The 22,156-nt window shown below is 36.8% G+C and overlaps 1 protein-coding gene across 3 annotated transcripts in view; it reads right to left on the bottom strand.

Annotated features, from left to right (window-relative positions):
- The window catches only part of STK38L (serine/threonine kinase 38 like), an 83,578-nt gene that overhangs the window by 39,557 nt on the left and 21,865 nt on the right, over positions 1–22,156 (bottom strand). The window contains exon 1 of one of the 3 annotated variants that reach the window (XM_036252069.1): positions 20,880–21,115. The exons of the other annotated variants lie outside the window; for them this stretch is intronic. The gene's annotated coding sequence lies outside the window, so the exon portion shown is untranslated. Of the gene's footprint in view, positions 1–20,879; positions 21,116–22,156 lie in introns of those variants that run through there. 3 annotated transcript variants of the gene reach the window in all.

The following is a 22,156-nucleotide window of genomic DNA, read 5'->3' as shown; positions in this document are numbered from 1 at the left end:
AGATTGCTCCCAATGGAGAGAGGAGAGAAATGTATCAAAAAATACATATCAGTTTCTTAAACATAAAAACTAGAGGTAAAAAAAAAAAAAGTGGTCTTTGTAGAAGTCATATTAGAAGTTAGTAGTGATTTGATTTGGGTGTATAAATAGGGTAGAATAAAAGTGTTCCAGGGAAAAACTAATCACTTCTCTCACAAAATGCTATAATTCTTATGAGGCAACAGACATCCAATTTATAATCTAATGACTGCATTTAGTGTCAAGAGCTTTTATTTTGTTTTCAATTAGTTAATGTGACTCTCTACATTTGGTGTGTGCCCTATCCACTCGTCCAGAGAAACCAATTCATAGATACTTTTTCTTTTTTTGTGAGTCTATCATAAGCCTGGTGGTGGTGATGCAGTGGTGCTGAAGTTAATGTTATCATTTTTATTTTCAGTATTATTTTAGAAAGAGACATTTTTTTTCCTGCTGACAAAAATACATTGGAATTCTTGAGTTTCCAAAAGCTTATTTGGCTATAACAATACTGTCAATGGCAGATGACTTGAGTATGTTGATCCAAATAATTACTAAAAAGCCCTCTGAACTTCAAAGTGTTGTTGCTTTTTAAACTTGTAATAGGAAGGGAAAGTGTTTAGAACCAAATATAAACAATTAAACTGGAGATAAGTTTGCCAAACAAAGCAATTTACTCTAAAAACTGTCCAGTTTATACATTTTAATGTTTAGGTCAAGTAGCATCTCATTTTTCTCAAAAATATTTGGAATAAAGCCATTTCTTCTTATAATATTTACATAACTGAATTTCTCTATTGCTATATCCCTAGCTAGTAATGCATTAAATTTTCTCTGCAAAAGACAGTAAGCCAAGTTAAAATTAACTTTAAAAAAAGAAGCTACCTCAGTTCTAATGCCAAACAACTTCAGATATTTATAATTTAGCACCACAATGGGAAAACAACAACTTTTAGATAGTAGAGATATCTCTAAAAGAATTTTAAATATTTTTCTATTAATTAGTGCACACACAAGAACACACTGACACCTTCATTAGGCTAAAAGAGTGGGGGAGGGGATCACAATTTGCAAAGCAGGAAGTGGAGAACAGGGGAAAGGAAAATGGGGGCAGAGGAGGGACCAAAGTGAGGATTTCAAAGCTAACTGTAAAGGATAAACTATTCAGGGGTAAAACAAAACCACAAAAATAGCATGAAAAACAAGAATTAGTAGACTATAAATACACATACAAGTTGGTATATCTTTATTTTATCCATATATAGAATCTATATATTTAGAAATTTATAGAGTATAATTATAGGCATGAATCTAGTAGCCTAGGGAATTTCTTGGAGAAAAGAGCATGAGAGAGAACACAATGATCTAGACTCTAGATTCTAGAGAATCTGGTCTACCAGATGTAACCTAGGACTCTGAATTGAGCATCTGGAGGCATGAAATGAACAAAGAAGATATCTAATGCACCCAAAAGGAACTACCCCTTCTCTTTCCCTTGTCAGCTGAGCCAAGCTTCCATCTACTTCCCATAGCCCAGCATTGTGTCTTCCTCTGTATTTTCCACTTCTGTTTTGAATATGGGTCAATAAACATAACAGAAATTCTTTTTTAAGAGTTCAACTTAAAGTTTTTAATTTATGCTTTAAAATGTTAATTTTAAAGCTATACATTTTAAAATGGGAAAATAATCCTATTCACAAAAGTAACAAGGAGGAAAGAAATGGAGAACAACATAAAACACCCAAGCATAACCTTGATTTAAAAAAAAAGTTGGCCTTTTAATGAAACAATCTTATGGATTATGGAAAGAAGAGGAGCATTATTAATTAATGGTGCTGGGACAATTGGTTATCTATTTGGAAAAAAAGGAAATCACACATCTATTTCAGTCCAGAGGGCACAATAAATTTCAAACAGTTCAAAAGGGTGAACATAAAAAATAAAAAGGAAAGGAGAAAAGCAATAAAAGAAAAATTAAACTTCAAAAAAATTACAAGGAAATATAAATATCTAATCTTTGAAAGGGAAAGGCTGTCTTAAAAGGAAATCACAGCCCTGTCAGTGGTTAGAGCGTTGGCCCATGGTCCAGAGAGTCCTGGGTTCGGATCCAGCTAAGGGCACATACCTCGGTTGCAGTTTGTCCCAGCCCTGGTTGGTGTCGTGTGGGTGGCAACCACTCAATGTGTCTCTCTCACATCGATGTTTCTCTCTCTCTCTCTTTCCTCCTGCTCCCTCCTGCTCTATGTGAAGATAAATGCAAAAGTGTCCTTTGGTGAGGATTAAAAAAAAAAGGAAATCACAATGAAAATGGTGCTAGGTATCATTATACAAAAATTTGGAATGTACATATATGTATATCAAACAAGATTAAAAGATAGTGATTTGGGCCCTGGCCGGTTTGGCTCAGCGGTTGGAGTGTCGGCCTGCGGTACAGAGAGGCCCGGGTTCGGTTTCCGCTAAGGGCACGTACCTCGGTTGCAGTTTGTCCCCGGCCCTGGTTGGTCGTGCGGGTGGCAGCCACTCGATGTGTCCCTTCACATCGATGTTTCTCTCTCTCTCTCTCCCTCCCGCTCTATCTGAACAAAAAATTGAAAAATGTCCTCGGGTGAGGATAAAAAATTTTAAAAAAAGATAGTGATTTGGGGAAAACTACAAAATAACAGTATATATTAAAAGGTATATTAAAGGTATATATTAAAAATAAATTAGCTCTGGCCGGTTTGGCTCAGCGGTTAGAGCGTCCGCCTGCGGTCCGGAGAGACCCGGGTTAGGTTCCCGCTAAGGGCATGTACCTCGGTTGCAGTTTGTCCCCGGCCCTGGTTGGTTGTGCGGGTGGCAGCCACTCGATGTGTCCCTTTCACATCGATGTTTCCCTCTCTCTCTTTCTTCCTCTCCCTCCCTCCCACTCTGTCTGTACAAGAAATGGAAAAGTGTCCTCGGGTGAGGATAAAAATAAATAAATAAATAAAATAAATTATATTTCTTAAAATATGTGTAAAGCTCATAACACAACTAATTTAATATTAAAACTGCAAAGACAATAAAGAGCCTAATAATAAAAAGATAAATGATACTGAGACAATATACAAATAAAATTAGCTACCAAACATATAAAAATTGCTTAATTTTACCAGTAAATAAAGACATGGAAACTTTAAAGTAATGCATTATGTTGTTCCCCATATGAAAGTAGTCACAATTTAGGGGAAAACCCTCTTGGTGGGGTCTGGTCTACCAAAAGACTCCTTTTTCATACACCATCTGTACTTGTACATGTTTTTCTCTTTTTTTGGCTTTATTGTGATACAATTGACATGTATCATTGTATAACTTTAAGGTGTACAATAATGATTTAACATGTGCATACATTGTGAAATGATTACAATAAGGTAAGTTAACAATTAGTATAGTTATAATTTTTCTGCCTGTGTAGTGAGAATTTTAAATATCCACAATTTTAGCAACTTTCAAATATACAGTACCATATTGTTAACTAAAGTCACCATGGTGTACTTTACATTCCCAGGACTTATAACTAGAAGTTTGTACACTTTGACTATCTTCACCCATTCCTACCCACTGTGGCAATGACTAATCTGCTCTGTTCTTGGTTTTTTTTCAAAGATTCCACACATAAATATTACCGTTTTTAATTTCAACCAATTAGAAGTCTGTTAGACCTCTTGAATCTGTATGTCCATTTCTCTCAACAAATTTGGGGAGTTTTCAGCCATTATTTATTATTTTTTTTTTTTTATCCTCACCCGAGGACATTTTTCCATTTTTCGTTCAGGTAGAGTGGGAGGGAGAGAGAGGAACAGAGAGAGAGAGAAACATTGATGTGAAAGGAACACATCGAGTGGCTGCCACCCGCACAACCGACCAGGGCTGGGGACAAACTGCAACCGAGGTACGTGCCCTTAGCGGGAACCGAACCCGGGTCTCTCAGGACCGCAGGCCGACGCTCTAACCGCTCTAACCGCTGAACCAAACCGGCCAGGGCTCAGCCATTATTAGTTTGGTTTTTTTTAATGAAATTTATTAGGATGACATTGGTTAATAAGATCATATAGGTTTCAAGTGTATATTTCTATGATACATGATCTGTATACTGCATTGTGTGTATTTCTATGATACATGATCTGTATACTGCATTGTGTGGCCACTATCCACATATTATTGTTTTAAATAGACAGAACCTTTCTCTTTCACTTCTACTTCTGGGATTCCCATAATGCATACTTGTTTTTCTTGATGGTATCCCATAAGTTAATAGGCTTTCTTCACTTTTTTTTCATTCTTTTTTCTTTTCCTCCTCTAACTGGATAATTTTAAATTTCTATCTTCTAGTTCACTGATTATTTTTTCTGTTTCGTCAAATCTGTTGTTGCAGCTCTTAACTGAATTCTTCAGTTTCATTGTATTCCTCAAGTCTAAAATTTGTTTGATTTTTTGTTTTCTGTTTGATTTATAATTTCTATTTCTTTGTTGAACTTTTCATTTTGTTTATGCATTGCTCTCCTTATTTAGTTGTTTGTGTCTTCTTGAAGTTCACTGAACTTCATTAAGAGGATTATTCTGAATTCTTTGTCAAATGGTTTATAGATCTTCCTTTCTTTAGGGTCAAGTTACTGGAGTTTCATTAGTTTCCTTTAACGGTGGCATGTTTACCTGATTATTTGTGTCCTTTGATTCCCTGTGTTGGTATCTAAACACATAGGTAAGTGGTCTCTTCCTCCAGACATTATCAATTCTCTTTGGCAGAGAAAGACCTTCACCAGTCAGCTCAGCTTGGGGTACTGGTTGTGCCTCTGGGCAAGCAGGACTTTCTATCAGGGTCTCTAATTGGGTGAGGCCACCACCCATATTCTAAAGTTAGGAGGGTTGTTGCTGACTGGGTTCAGCAGTTGGATGAGCCTGCTGGCTGAGGTCCACACTCAAACAAGACCACTGGGAGGGCTCCCTGATTGGGTGGGGATGCTGGCTGTGTTCCTGGGCAGGGTAGTGCCACTGGTTGTGCTCCATGATTGGATATGGCTACGGCCTGGTCTCTGTAATCATACCTGGTTGGGTGGGATCCCAGGCTGTACTTGCTGACCAGGTGGTGCTGTTGGTGGACTCCGTGATGAGGAAGGATTGCAGACAGGGCTTTGAGGTCAGATGGGACCTCTGGCTATGCTATGCTACACAATCAAACAGGGCCAGAGGTTATGTCCTGAAGTCAGACAGGGCTTCAGGCTGGACTTCGTGATCAGGTAGGCCATTGGCTATGCTCCACTATTAGTCTAGTCAAGTTCTTTGGTTGGGAGGGGGCTCCAACTATATCCTGCATTTAAATGAGCTACAGACTATGCTCCATGGATGGGCAGGATTGCTGTCCAAGTGCTCATGTCAGGTGATGTTGCAGGCTAGATTTTGCAAATTGGTGGGGTCACTGGCTGGATCCCTGCCTGGATGAGGCTACAGGCTGCGTTCAACAATTGGGCAGGGCCATAGGTTGGGTTTTGCTGCTTGGAAGGGCTGTATGGTAGGCTCCACAGCTGGGTGGTACCACAGACTAGACTCTAAGGCCTCAGGGCCACTGTCAAACTCCCTGGCTATGTGGGGACTGTACTTAAAAGGGCTGCTTAGCAGTATCCAAACAGGGCTGCAGGAGATCTGGGGTTGGGGGTGCTCAGCCTCAGCCCTGGGTTTTCAGATTTTCACAATGGTGTCTTGCCACAGATAGCTGCTAGCTCATCTTCTGTGAGGAGAAATGAGGTTGGGAATGACCTATGTCACCATCTTGATAATATCACTCCCTGTGCTTATGTTAACTGGTAGAGATATAGTCCTTTCTAGCAGGGACTATGGCAATTTTATCAAGAAACTTAAAGATTTTTATATCTTTTCACATAATAATTTCACCTTTAGGGATCTATCCTAAAAAAATAATCAAAATTGCAGCAAAGATTTATGGAAGTTTTTCTTTTTTTTAATTAAATCAAAGCACTGTTTAAAATAATAAGCAAAACAAATGTTTAAATTAGGTAAAATCATTGGTGGAATGATGATGAAACCATGAAATGCCATAGAAATAATAGTGAAGAAAATTTACCCCAAAAAACTTAACAGCCTGAGAAATAATGTTAAGTAAACAAGATACAAAGTTCTATCTTTATGTAAAATACAACCTCTACTATATGAAAAACAAGAGTAAATCATGGATGATTTCAATTTTGTCCTTTATCATATTTTTTAGTTTTCCAATTTTTCCATAAGGGAAAAACCATTTTTATAATAAGAAAAAAGTATTTAAAAGTAATTGTGTGTGAGTAGACATGGGAGTAGTAAAAGGGAATAAAGTTGTACTTTTCAGCCCAGAGAGGCAATTTTTATTGTTGTTTTTAAATCCTCACCTTAGGATATGTTTTTATCTATTTCAGAAAGAGAGGAAGGGAGAGGGGGAAAGGAAGAGAAACATGGATTTGAGAGAGAAATATCAATCAGTTGCCTCCTGTACAGGCCTAACTGGGGATCAAACCCAAAACCCAGGTGTGTGCCTGCACCGGAAATCGTGGGACCCTTTGGTACACAGAACAATGCTCCAACCTGGCCATGGCAAGAGGTGTTTTGTTTTTTTTTAATACAAATCACTGAACTTGGATTTTTTTTCCTATGAGCCAAATTCTTAATTCTGGATTAGTGGAGGATTATAAAGACAGTAAAAAGAGTTTGAAGTCATGGAATAAAACTAAAGACAAACCATGAGACTAATGGGAATTCTGAAAATTTTTTCAGTCATCTCTTACACCTCTTCTTAGGGAGAATTTTTTGGTGGCTTATACCAGTGCGTATTTACAAGGGCAAAAAATGTCACTCTGTTCTCAAATTAGCTTTTCTACTGGTGACTCAAAAAGCCCTTATCAAAATAAAAAATCAGGCAGCAAAAATGCTATTTAGCTAAGTTAACTTCAAGTCTTATTTAAGGTAAGAAAATTAATCCTCCAAAGTCATAAGAGACAAAATAAATGCTCTAGCTTAAAAGATCCCCACTTTCCTTTACTCCTCTGTAGTCTGTTTTAAAGGAGATAATGCCTGATTCAAAACACCAGTACAACCAAAAATGTCTACTGGGTGCCAAAAGGTGAAGGTGTGGTGTGACTAGAGAACAACCAACAAATGGACAAGGCAGAAAAATGATGAGTGGTGAGAGGTGGTGTGACATGCGGGTAAAGGAAAGGGGAGGAGCAAGCTTTGGGAAGCAGCCTGAACATATAAATCACTCAGCAGCCCAACTATAAAAAAAAAAAAAAAATGCAGTCATCTTTGAATTCCTGTCTTTCACTTTCTTAAAAGTAAGCTTCTAACAGAAATGAGAAAGAGAGAGAAACAGACTGACATTCACACAGAAAATAAAATAAAAATGGACAAGTTTAAGTGAGAATGTAAAATATACATTTTTAAAACATGACTAATTAAAAAATAAACTCATAATTTCCCATTCATTTGAAATATCCAAAGCTTCTTCATCACTACATAGCTTCAGGAGACACCTATGTGGAATCTGCCATTGTACAAATTTCGTTTATATTATTTAACGTTAGAAAAGTATTGTGTTTATGGTTCCTTTTCAAATGAAAACCACTTCTTAAAAGAGATCAGACAAGCCCTGGCCAGTTTGGCTCAGCAGTTAGAGCGTCGGCCTGCGGTCCAGAGAGACCCTGGTTCGGTTCCTGCTAAGGGCACGTACCTCGGTTGCAGTTTGTCTCCGGCCCTGGTTGGGTCGTGAGGGAGGCAGCCACTCGATGTGTCCCTTTCACATAGATGTTTCTCTCTTTCTCTCTCTTCCCCTCTCTCCCTCCCGTCTATCTGAACAAAAAATGAAAAAATGTCCTCGGGTGAGGATAAAAAAAAAAAAAGAGATCAGATAAATTCAACAATTTAAGAGACAAAAGGAGCAGTCCTTTTTGAGGGCAAAAATTGGATTAAACTAAAATTAAAACATGATATCATCACGCTTACAATTAAGATATAAGTAGCTATGAGTTACTTTTAGTTATTTTGAGTCAACTCTCCCAAGTGACCATCACAAGTGACCAACAAAATCAGTTCCCAGCTAAAAACAGACATGCCATGTGACTCATCAGACTCAGATATTGTGTTAAACACACAGACTACATGACTTCTGTAACCATGAGAAAATCCAAGAGGAATCCACCTCATTAAAACACCAGAGTTTAACAACCTTTAAAGCAGAAAAAAAATTTTTTTAGTGCTAGTGACCTTTGTAATTAATACCTGAATAGCTTATTATCTAATCATTAAACAGGGGCATACCATTTTATTGACTTATGTTCTCTAGAACACAATTCTGGTTTATTTGTTAAAAAAAAAAAAAGTATAGAAAGAAGAAATACCTAAAATGGAACAAAAAGTAAATTGTATAGTTTGTTGTTATCAAGGATATCCTGTAATTCAAGTAAGTATACTGGCAAACCCTTCCATAAATCAGCTTATGAGTTCAATTTTGTTCAGCATTTAAAAAAAATTTTCTTCTTGATTTTTAGAGAGGAAGGGAGGGAGGATGGAAGGAAGAGAAAGAGAGAAAAACATCAATTTGTTGTTCCATTTATTTATGCGTTCATTGGTTGCTTCTTGAATGGGCCCCGACCAGAGATCGAACCCACAACCTTGGTGTATTGGGATGTTGTTCTAACCAATTGAGCTACCCAGCCAGGGCTGTTCAGCATTTCTCTAGAACCCACTATAAGTCTAAGATTGCATATTTAGTACACAAACAGGTAAGACAATTAGAATCACAGAAGTTGAAAACAACAACTATATTGTCTAGTCCATCTCCCTCATTTTATAGAAGTGAGGCCCACAGTCATTTGGCTATCAGGTGGAAAAGCTTGGACTAGAACACTCAACTTCTACATGGAGCTCCCAATCCAGTTGGAGAGTGCACAGTGCAGTGGCAGTTGTAGGACACGGTACTGGCCCTGCAAAGAAACTGGCTATCAGAACACTGACAGCCAGGGCCAAGTTCTGGACTATGAGGTATCTATTAGTTCTAACACTGATGTCCATGTCTAACACTAAATCACTGCTCCCTATCTTATGATGATGGACTTATGGATCAAATAACTTGTTTCTACCTGCTTTTTACAGAAGACTAAAGAATGACATTTTACCCCAAACTTTCTAGAAACCAAAATACTATAACTAAAGGCTTCTTGAAAGCTATTAGGATTTTAATTACAGAAGCTGGTCACCATTAATTGATATAGATTTAGCTTGGGATCCTATATGTAATTTCCTTATAAAAAGTGCCCCAAAGTGAGGTTCTGAAAATCGTATACATTGCATGTCGTCACGAGCACTCCTTGTTCAGGACAACCAAGCACGAAGGCTACCTAAGTGTGCATATATATATTCAAATCTCTGGACTTTGCTATAGGTAGTCTATAACAGATAAAATAAATTTTCTAAAATATAAAAATGCACTTTATTTCTTTCCAAATTGGAAATTTTTTTGTATTTATGAAAGTGTTTCATGTATAAATGTGAAAATATCCAGAAGTACATAAAATGCAAAGTGCAAATGACCTCACAATCCTATCTCCCATAATATTCAGTTTTAACTGCTGGTCAATAAACTGGAGTTAGACTGCCTGGATTAAATTTTGGCTCTGCCACTTACAAACTGTAAAACTCTTAGTATGTCAGTGTCCTCATCTATAAAACAAAGTTAATGACAGCATGTGAAAATTAATAACTAGGGTTTTATTAAGTACTTTATAAAGTATAGGTATTTTTCCAAGCACTTAAAAATATATTAACTAATTTTATGAAAGTAGTTGACTGGTATGTGTTAAGCACTTGAAACAGTGCCTGAGACTTAGTCAAGTGCTCATTAAATGATAACTATTGTTATGTCATTCCATTTTAGTGCATATAAACACACACACACACACACACACACAGAGTTTTAATATAAATGGGCTCATACAGTGTTCTGTAACTTGCTTTTCCCTTACCATTTTGCAGACATCCTTCAATGTTAATACAGATAGATCCACTTTATCCTTTTTAAGTACACAGTAATAATACTTTCTAACATGAATTGTTTTGTGCTAGACACTGTGCTTTATGCATATCATCTCACTTAATCCTTATATTAACCCTAAAAAGCATTTGCCATTATTATTCCTGATTAGAGAAGAAAGGGAAGCTTAACTGTATTAAGTGACTTGCCTAAAATCATACGGCTAACTGCAGTAGAACCAGGATCTGAACTTAGTGTTCTCTGAAATTAAGCAACCATGGCACAATCCATCTTCTATAGTGCTGCAGTTTTAAACCAATGCCCACTAACAGATGTTAAGATGATTTTCACTGGGGTGGGGGGTAATTTTATCAATGCCGCAGTGAAGATATTAGATCATAGATTGCACACTCTTTCTCTTATTTCTTTATTATATACTTCTGGACAAAGAATATTCACATTTAAATTTTTTATACACACTGCCAGATACTTTCCAGAGAGACAGTACCAACTGACCATCCAGTTACCAAGCCAACACAGAGCACTGTCCATCTTTTTCATCTTCGCCAGCCTGATAAAGAGAACCTATATCTTAGTTTTGCTTATGCATTTCTTTGACTAAAATGAGTTAAATACATTTTTTTACATTTTAAAGAGTTCTTTTTTCTGATTTAAGTCTTTTGCCCACTTTTAGTCTTTAAGCAATTCAGACTACATTTGAACAATATCACAACCCATTACTAGGTATTTCAAATATCTGGAATCATACCTATGCCAATATTTAAAAATAATTTCAATTTATTCAACTTAAGAAAAAAGTCAGAATATCCTTTAGTTCATGCAGGAACTATAGTTAGTACATTAGGAGGGTACTTTCCCATAAATCAGTAGGATAAAATCAAAACAGATTAATAATGTAAGTAGAAACAGTTTTCCAAACTGAGATGTTCTGTTATTCAGATGTGACATTAAGAGCCTATAGTCTGGCTCCTCCTTGTCATCATGGCTTCCATTTATTAAGTACCTTCTCTGTGCTAGTGCTGTGTGCATTATCTCACTTCATCATCGTAACAACCATATGACGTAGGTACCATTTCCCCATTTTATAAATGAGAAACCGAGGCTCAGAAAAGTACATTTACTTGCCAGAGGCCTCTCAGCTAGAAAGTGGCAGAGCGGGGATCTGAACTGTGTCTACAGGGCTTTTGTTCTATTGTTCTAATATCATGCCCACCCTTTGCGGACCAGACTCAATTACTTAAACAAAGCTAAAGCCAAAAATAAATCTGTACCTTCCTAAAGGCAGGTTAAAAAAATTACTGGTCTTTCTTATATGATCACCTTACTTATTCTTGATAAATCTTAAATCATTATATAACTTCTGGTTTCAAAGAAACGTAAAAGGATCAACTCACCCATCCTTCAACTAGAAACAAGGCTTTGTTAACTTTCTTTCCACTTAGCCTGCCCTTTTGCCAAAACAACTCTATAAATTCCTGGAAAGGTTTTATAATCTCGGTTAGAAACTTTGCAATTATTCCACAAATTAGTTAAAATATATATTAGCTATCCTATGCTGCCCTCAGTTATTTGTAAATAGGGGCAAAAAAAGTATCAGAATGCTTTACTGTATGCGTGGGAGGATTAACCAACACTGAGTGGCAGCCAGAGTCCAGGCAAAAAGATGCCTCATTAGGGTTGAAGTCCAGGTTTAATGTGCATCTAGATGGGTTCCCAGGAGCCCTGAAATAACCTCAAGAGGCCAGAAAGGTCTCCTAGTGGTGACAAAGGAGTCCCTCTTATCTGCTTGGCAGCCTTGCAATCAGAAAGTTCTTCTTACATCTAACCTAAATCTCTCCCACTGAAATTCAAAGCCACTACTTTTTCTCATATTCTCCATAAAAATGAAGAACTTCACTGTAGCAATTAACTTGCTCAAATTCTGACAAAAAATTTTTTAAAAAGGTAGATGAAATCAGTACCAATTTTCTTTGATTCTCTTCATTGCAAAATCAAAAGTTCTTAAATTCTCAGTCCATTTTGCAAAAAAAAAGAATTGCTTGTCTTCCAAGAAAACTTGAAACTGACTTGAAAATAAAGTTGCTTTTCTGACTTGAACCTACTGAAGGTTAAAAACCAAAAACCCTTCATTGTTCTTTTAAAGGCCTATTAATAATAAAACTATAGGTAACTCTTATCAAACACTTCTGGGTCAGGTACAATGCTGAACATTTAACATGCATGACCTTCTTTGATCTTCAGAATTCTATGAAATATGTTTCCCACACTGACAAAAGAGGAAACTGAGTCTTACTTGCCATCCCGAAGACATACAAGTAGTAAATGGAACCTAGTCTGCTTCATACCACTGCCTAAGCTCATAACCCATTCAGCTATATCATCTCTCATCAATCTTTATTTTTAAGTGGGTAAGCCTCCCTTTACAGATTTTGTTCCTCAAAGCACCAAGTTCTCGCCTGGCCAGTGTGGCTCAGGGGTTGAGCATCAACCCATGCATCAAGAGGTCACTGGTTCAATTCCTGGCCAGAGCACATGCCCAGGTTGTGGGCCAAATCCCCAGTGTGGGGCATGCAGGAGGTGGCCAATTGATGTTCTCTCTCTCCCTCTCCCTTCTTCTCTCTCTAAAATCAAGAAGAAGAAGAAGCAGCAGCAGCACCACCACCACCACCACCACCACCACCACCACCACCACCACCAAGTTCTTTATAACAAATTTTATTTTTCTCATCTTTCTCCATTATAAAATTTGTGGAAATATAACAACCCCAAGGGTTCACAAAACTAAAGAGTGTCATACTTAAGAATGCAGCAAAAAAATTTTTAAAACTAAGAAAAAATATGTACACTAAGACTTAGGAGCATGAATGTTAGAAACTATAAAACTTTTATACTACATAACTATTTGGTAACATTCCATTTTAGGACTTCTCTGTTCCTTCCATCTATCATCTATCCATCCATCCATCCACCCATCTAGCTATCATCTATCTATTCTTACACCTAAGCCACACTATTTTTTTTTTTTATCTTCAGAGCTGTAAAATATATTTTGGCCTCTGGATGAGCAAGTTTCTCTCCTTTTTCCTATTCCCCACCCCAAATTCTTACATACTCTTTTATATGAATTTTAGAATCTGCTTGTAAAGTTCAACTAAAAATAATGTTGGGATTTTTATTGGGTATCATCTTTTTGAAAAGAGGAAAAAGCATGATTTAAACTAGCCCAGCCTTAGACTCAGGCTTACAAATTACCATTTTGATCTTGGTCCCTTTGCAAAGGTTATTTCTGCTACCTGGGGTACAAATCCAAATTCAAGGTTAAGGTTCTTTAAAGTCCCTTTTAAAAAGCTGCATCCAAATTTACAATATTACTGGTTATAGAAAATAAAATAAGATATTTAATAAATCTATCAGGTGGTGTCTGCAAGACATCTGGGGTTTCAGTCTGACCAAAGAAAGATAGAAGAAAGACACCAGCTAAGCTAATCATTGCACTGGTTCTAGGTAAGACTGACCAAATAATTGGTATAATTAGCACCTGTCATACACTGAACAGTATGCTAGTAGGAAGAGACCCAAATAGTAAGAGAGATGACATGAGCACTCTATGATCCTATGAGATACTGTTGAAAAAAGCAAGACTAACCCACAAAAAGAGTTAGTATGTGTGACAAATAAGCCTGGGTGGGCTGTTCTGACATAAGCAGGACTTCATACCAGGGAAAGATCAGTGTGGGCTGCAATGCTCGATGAAAACTAATAAACTGGGTAGCTCAGCTCTAACTTAACTGAATGCCTGGCAGTAATCAAAATTTAATGACAGCTATCGAAAAGCCCACGTGAAGAAAAATGATGATCTCAACTTGGTTTATAAATCAAAACTGAGTCACACTTACAGCACCCTAACAAAAGTCAGAGATCCTATAAACTACCATCTCTCATTGTTCTTGTAGCTACTCCAGATGATATACATAAACTGTGACCAGCACTAGATTACCCCAGTGAGTAATCCCTACGTGCTTTGTGGCTTTAGGGGTTATTCAATACCAGAACCTGATCCTACTCCCCCTATAGTTGGCCTCCATTGGACTTGCATCCACAAAAACTCCACCCAACTTCCTGACATCATGGAAATTCACCAGTTTACTCCGAAGACTTGGTATGTTGGCTCATCTATTTGTGGAAAGAGATAGTTCTCTCCAAAATAACTGAGTCAGAAATTTTTAACAGCACTCGATTTATTTTTTTAGTTTATAAAAAGAGGGGGGTAAAGAACTTTTTTCACCGTTGTTAAATAAACAGGATGAGTACTGTTTCTCCTTCCAAGGAGCAAAAAATAATGCTAAACATAACTGGGAATACTAGCTGGAAGGAAATGGGTTAAAAATTTAGCCCTGACCAGTTTGGCTCAGTGGTTGGAGCATCGGCCTGCGGACCAGAGAGTTCTGGGTTCGGTTCCCGCTAGGGGCACGTACCAAAAAAAACAAACCTTGTTAAAAATTTAAGTCATGTGGAAACTCAACAGTTAATTTTTAAAGAATTATTAGATAATGCAAAAGAAGACATCTCAGTGACATCATGCCAGTAAGCGTTACTTAGGGAGTGTATCTTCTCTGAAAAGGAGCAGAAAGCTTACCTGTGAGTTGGTTTTAAAGCAGTTTCACTAAAATCAAAAGGTTAAGACTATTTAACCCTTTGAGGTTCCTGCCAGTTCTATTACACTGTTTGTATTTTTAAAGGTAACTATTAGTGCTTTAAATTAAGCAGAGAACACAGCAGGGTATGAACAGTTTTCACACACAGGCCTCAGAACTTTATTTGTAATGAGATACACTGTAAATCATAAAACAGTACTTCGTACTCTATAGATTTTATTGAGTGAAACTGGGATAATTTGGTGGACTATACATTTTCAGAAGTGAAATAAAAACTATATATAGTTCCCTACATATTTCAAGTGTTGTGAAGATTAAATGGAAGAGGTAAAATTGCTTTATAAAAGGCAACACACTGTTCAACATAAGATTATACATGCACTGGAACAATACAAATTCTAAATCCAGGATAATGGTTATTTCTGGAGGAGGAGGGATGGGAAGGACTAGAAAGTATTCTCAAACTCTATCTGTAATGTTCTGTTACTTAAATAAAATCCGAGGCAGATATTACAAAATATTAACATTCGTGCAGCAGACACATAAATGTTCCTTTTTTTCCTCTATAACTTTGTGTATGTTTATGATAATTCATAAAAAAAATTGCAAAAATAAGTTGATAATATAATCTTGAGAAAATAAAATGACAAAGATTCCAAGAAATCTTGGTTTTTTAAAGGTTTCTTGTAGATAGTGTTTTTTGTTGTTGTTGTTTGTTTTGTTTTTTTATCCTCACCCGAGGACATTTTTTCCACTTTTTGTTCAGATAGAGTGGGAGGGAGAGAGAGAGAGAAAAACATCGACGTGAAAGGGACACATCGAGTGGCTGCCACCCGCACGACCCAACCGGGGCCAGGGACAAACTGCAACGGAGGTATGTGCCCTTAGCGGGAACCGAACCCAGTTCTGTCTGCTGTCTGGACCGCAGGCCGACGCTCTAATCGCTGAACCAAACCGGCCATGGCAGTGTTTTTAAAGCTACTTAACTTTATACATAGAGTAGCTCACTTTCGACTAACAACTATTTTCCTTATTAATATCATCAGTATCTCCTTTTTTCTCCTTGTGCTTCCCTTTAACAGCGTTTATTTATTTATTTTTTAATATGTTTTTATTGATTTTTTAGAGAGAGAGGAGGGAAGAGAGAGAGATAGAAACATCGATATGAGAGAAATATGTCTATCGGCTCCCTCCTGCACGACCCCTACTTGGGATCGAGCCCGCAACCCCAGTCACGTGCCCTTACCAGGAGTCGAAGTGGGACCTCTCAGTCCATGAGAGGATGCTCAATCCACTGAGCGATACTGGCGGGGCCCATTTAGCAGAGTTAAAATAAAAAAGCACTATTCTCTCCTGAGCATATGGACAAAGGAAACTCAGTGAGAAGGGCTCAGTGAAGTGCCAGTTCTGGGAGCTCCTGGTAGAGGGAGGAGAGAGCACTAGAAAGAAGACCACTGCCCAGTGGGAGGGGCAGCAGGGTTTCTGGAGCCAGGGCTTCCATCAGCTTCATCATTTTGTCTGAAGTATCATGACTTCCCAATACCAGAGAGACCCCTTATAAAAGATCAAAGATATATCCCACACATACTAAAATATTTCTGGATGAAATAATATAACACCAAGGATGTGCTATAAAATAATAAAGATAAAACAAGACTGCTCATGATTTGATAGCTATTTAAGCTGGTGACGATACACTGGAATACATTATACTGTCCTATTTACTTCTGTGCATATTTAAATTTTCCTATAATAAAGTTATTTTTAATCCCAAACTAAAATAAATGATGATTCAACCATCATCACATTAAAAGTCTTGCCCAATTTCAGTCTGCTAGGCCTTCTCATGACAAGGGGGTCAGGCAGCCAGGCCAGGGTTAGTCCTCAGGCTACTAGTCAATTATGTGCTCTGGTCTTATTTACTCACTCTTTTTGGTTTTGAGTTTATACGTCTGAAAAAAATGAAAGGGTTGGATGAAATGATATCTAAACTCCCTTTTAACTATAACACGATTACTAGAATTATAAAACATAGTTATTGTATAATACAGTTAAGAACTGCAAATGTTACTGATACTAGACTATGGCCACATGGGAGTATCTTTAATCCCTCATTTATTTGTCAAACATTTAGGAAATGTGTACTATGTACCAGGCAGTATTACATGTGGGTAGAATATAAAGTTAAATGATGCAGAATTCTGCCTTCAAGATCCAGACTAATCATGAAAGATACTTGTATAAACATATGAAAACAATACAATGTAAGAGATGATGGAGTCAAAAATACCAAAAGGCTTTTATAGTGTGAGAGAGCAGGGAACTGGAAACAATTTCATATGCAGGTGGTAAAAGAAAGTGTCTGATGAGACTGGATAGGAAAGTAGGGACCATATTGAGAAGGACCACGAATGTGATGCCCAAGAATTTGGACAGAGTCTTGAAAAGGGAAAAGGAAGGCATTTTAAAGATTCTAAGCCTGGAAATGATTCAATCCAATTTACATTTTAGATGAATTGCTGGAACAAGGACTTAGATTTAGTGGTGGTTGGCAGTGTTTGGAAGACAGAGGAGAAAAACAAAGAAGGGGAGGGAGGTTTAACTAGTAGTTAGGAGATAACTAAAATGATCCAGCAGGATATAATAAGGGCTTGAATCAAGGCAGTATTAGTGGAGAGTCCTGAGACACTGTTAAAGCAACACCTTGGGTTTTGGAGTAGGAAAAGAAAAGTATACTAAGTTGTATGAGTAAATGGTTGTTAATGTACAATGAACAATCAGTTCCTGTGCTGGCCAGTTTGGCTCAGTGTTAGAGTACTGGCCTGAATACAGAAAAGTTACAGGTTTGATTCCTGGCCCCGGTCAAGGGTTGGGGTCATGCGGAAGGCAACCAATTGATGTGTCTCACACTGATTCGATGTTTCTCTGATTAACAACAACAAAAAAATCAGTTCCTTCTTCAAAGTACAAATGAAGCAAAGATTTTAGAAATGCAGATTTTAGGTACTCTGCTATGATATTTCTTCCCTCATTTTTCAAGATAATATAGAAACTATAGCATGGAATGCTAGCATCTATTCATCATCGGTGGATGACAGCTTCAAGTACAGTGCCTAGCACAGAGTTGGTGCTTAATAAATATGGGTTATGTGTAGAAGGTAATAAGTTAATAAACAAAGGAAATAGACAGTGCCCCCTGGTACAGGGAGTTAACTCCCTGCTCACTGGCCACAGTAGCAATGACTTGATAAAAAGCACAAGTAAAGAAAGATAAAAATTCTTTATCAGGTGATTTTATGCCCCTCTGTGATTTTTCTCTTAAACCCCCCACGTTTTAATATCAGCAATAATCCTCACTGTTATTTCTTAAAACAATGATATGGATAGTTAAATTCTAGCCATTTAAGAGTTAGACTACTCCCCATGTGTAGTCTATAATAGAAGATATTTTTTTCCTTATAAATTATATAGTGCCTTTTATCTGAGCCCCCAAAAGGGGGCTATGAGAAGTATTAGAAGTGATCGGTCAGTCCCAGGTGCCATAAACCATATAAACTTTTGTCTCAGTTTTTATATAACAGCAACATTTTTCCCTTAAAAACTATTATCTTTATTTGAATGAAGATGAAACGTTAGATCATCTAGACAATGTCCTGTTATTGAAAACTATTAGTCTGAAATTAGAAAATTCTGCCTATCTTTTTAATTATCAGCTCCTTACACTTTCAGATTTTCTCAGCAGTGAACCTGTAGTACTAAACATCAAAACCTTGAAATCTGATCATTCCATTCTATACCTATAACTTTATAAAATGTTAATACCACCCCAAATATTACTGACAATTGCAATACAGGGTGGGGGCAAAGGTAGGTTTACAACTGTGAGTACGTGAAACACAGAGTATTCTTTAATTATTATTTATTAATTATTGTATTATTTTCCATACAAACAACTGTAAACCTACTTTTGCCCTACCCTATACATAACTCGTAATAATTAACAAAACATTAATCATGTGCCAGGTAATATGCTTAACACTATATATATAAAATCTCATTTGATTTTGATATTTGCGTTAATCCTAAGCAGTGGTACTGCCATTCTGCAGTACAAAAAAATGGGTCTTGGAGAAAATGTGCATCTTATCCAATGACATACAACCAAAACAAACCTGTCACACTCAGTAGCCCAGGACTCTTCACCACCATGCAGTACTGCCTCTCTCAAACCACGTGAGGTATGTGGGCAGGTATTATTATCTCTGCTTTAAAAATCCGAGGCCCAGCCCTGGCCAGTTTGGCTTGGCGGTTAGAGCGCCAGCCTGCGGACCAGAGAGTCCTGCATTTGGTTCCCACTAGGGGCATGTATCCTGGTTGCAGTTTGTCCCCACCACAGTTGGGGTCATGTGGGTGGCAACCAGCCAATGTGTCTACATCGATGTTTCTGTCTCTATTCCCCCCTCTCTCCCTCCCACTCTATCTGAAGATAAATGCAAAAATGTCCTCAGGTAAGAATTAAAAAAAAAAAAAAATCCGAGGCCCAGAAAATTGAGGAGACCTGCATAAGGTCACACACTTGGAAATGGAGCCAGCATTAGGCTCCTGCCTTGGGGCCTCTACCACTCTACCTCTCATACTGGACCTGTTCCATGAAACAAATCATAACCACTCCACAGGAATTAGCAAAGTATAAAGTCCCCACCCTTGTTTTTAACAAATCAAACACAAAATGGCTTTGTCAACATAGCATAAAGGTCATGAGGGTCTAAAAAAAAAAAGCTAATAAAGTTTCTTTTTTTGACACATCAAGGCCACCTTTAATCTAGTCATAAAAGGAGCTAATTTAGAAAATAATGCTTTTCAGATTTCTGGTGTGTACATTTGTTTTCCCAATATTTATGTGTTTCTGTTATAGTACACATTCAACTGCCAAAGTTTTCAGTATTTATCTGAGACTTGGGAAAAGGTTAAAGAGCAACTTTGTGTCCCCAACTCACAGAGAAAACAATGTCCACAATTAATCCTCACGGACTTGACTGCCAAATAGCAAGCAGGTGCAATACTTATCGGATGCATTGTGTGTGTGGCAGGGCAGTGGGAGGGGTGAAAGAGGGTAAAGAGAAACATTAAAAACAAACCACATTTGGGGGACTCATTTCTTCTAAGGGACTTAGATCTTGTAAGGCATTTGGCGGCTGACAAGATGATCCTGCCCTTGAATACAAGGAAGTTGCACCCAGTCTCACAAAGCCCAGATTCAATCACTCCAAACAGAAGTCTGGACTTCCCTCCAAGACAAATATGGAATTCAATCTGTGTGATGCCTTGAATGCAATGAATTAATTTGCAGTCCTTTATTATGACCATACAAGGGAGGGAAAAGAGCTACCTTGCTAGTCCCTCCTTGAGTGGGAAGCAACAGAGGAAAAAGCATATTATTTAAATCCCATAGAAGTTTTCAAACTTTTCCATTAAGATACACACCCTAGCTGAGTCATCAGCATAATGCCCTCCAAGTGTATCACCTCAATACTAACTACCTTTCCTATACATGATTATTCCAACTCTGCTAATTCTACTCAGAATGGCTAAAAAGCTATTTAACTTATTTCATTCTTTTCATTTAGCAATTTAACACTATAATTTTTACAGTAAGTGCACGGACCTTAGTTCATATAAGTATTTAATCTATAGCTAAATAAAGAAACCATAGCTGAGTGAAAATTATATCTGAAAGTAGCCAACAGCCAAAGCACTAATAGCAACCTAAAAAAAAAAACTGTTTCATGAACCAATGAATGTTTTAAATCCAAAATAAAGATTATTAAGAGGAAAATTTTCTTAACCTAATATGCTTAGCTATTTACCAAATATTTATGTGAGTTCCTACATCAGTCTTTTAAGAGGGATCTATCTCAAATGAATAGTAACTAGTTATCCAAGTTTGAAAATCAGTTGGGACCCTCTGTGGTATTTTAAAAACTATTCTCTATTGACTACTCTCTAAATATGAGAATATGGCATATGGGGGACTGAATGAAAAGTGATGAATTTCCTGAAATCTTTCACAGGCCATGATCCATTCACAGAGATCCAAAGCTGTTCATAACGGAAGCCTAAAACATCTGGCAACACCAGCTCCAAGCTTTTCCTACCTTAAAAGTACTTGATCCCATCTACCACACTGAGAATGTATTTCCCATTCTTTCCCTATCACATTAAAAACAAAACAAACAAAAAATGAGTTTTAGGTGAATTCATCTCTTAAAGCTAAATATGAATAAACACTTCTTTGGATATCAAGTTGATAAATACCTTATGAATCTACTTCTAAAACTCTGCAACTAGACTGCCTGAGTTTGAATTCCTGATTCCACTCTTGCTAGCTGTGTGATTTTTAAGAAGTTAATTAATCTGTCTGAGCCTTAGTATTCTCATTAATCAAAGGGATTCTTGTGAGTTATTAAAAATTTAGAACAGTACCTGACACACAATAAGTGGTCAATTTAAAGAAATAATTATTATCATTATCATTACTGTTGTTAATTTGAAAATTATACTGTTAACATGTTCCTTTGCCATTCCTCCAGAATGTGGAAAAATCAATCATAAGATGATTAGATATTTGAACTACTACTAAGCTAAAAAAAAATAATACACTGATAATTTGGCCAGCAAGTAACATACTTTAATGAACTTATCAAGTCTGTGATTTTACATCATAAAGACTCAACGCTATTAGTAATTTAAGATTCTTCTGGATCTCTTATGGGCAGCTGTTACAGACTTCAGTCCCTACGTTATGAGTATGAAACTTTGAAAATCATGAAGCTAAAATAATTACAATACATTTGGAGAGACAGATGCACCTACAAATAAAATAAATTTGAACAGTGGATTAAGTGGGTTCATTTTTCCCAGGGTTAAAAAAAAAAAACAGTAGCAACAACAAAAAAAAAAAATGGCAATAAAGATTGGAAAGTTATAGGTCATGAAATACAACATATGCCAAATAAACATGTCAAGATTATTATTATGTTTTCAAGATTTTATATAAAACCTAATCTATACATATTAAAATACTAAGGTTAAAAAAAAACACCCACACATATTAGTATCATAGAAGGAAAAATAACCACAAAAATAGCATATTTGCAACACCTAAAATCAAATAATTAAATACAGCAACAGTAATATATTATTAACAGCTACTTTTATTTAGTTCTTACTATGCATCAGGCACTATTCTAAACAATATAAAAGTGTCTTAATTTCATAAAAAATTCCATGAATCAATACAGAAAAAATGCAAACAAAATTAAAAATGAGCAAAAATCCCAAATAGAATGTCACAGAAAACACAAATGACCCATAAACAAAATTAAAGATGCTCAACTATAATTCTAATCAGAGAAATAAAAATTAAAAACTT

Source organism: Molossus molossus, unplaced genomic scaffold (genome assembly GCF_014108415.1).
Source record: "Molossus molossus isolate mMolMol1 unplaced genomic scaffold, mMolMol1.p scaffold_m16_p_10, whole genome shotgun sequence".
NCBI lineage: Eukaryota > Metazoa > Chordata > Mammalia > Chiroptera > Molossidae > Molossus > Molossus molossus.
This window is presented reverse-complemented; position numbering and strand designations above follow the sequence as displayed.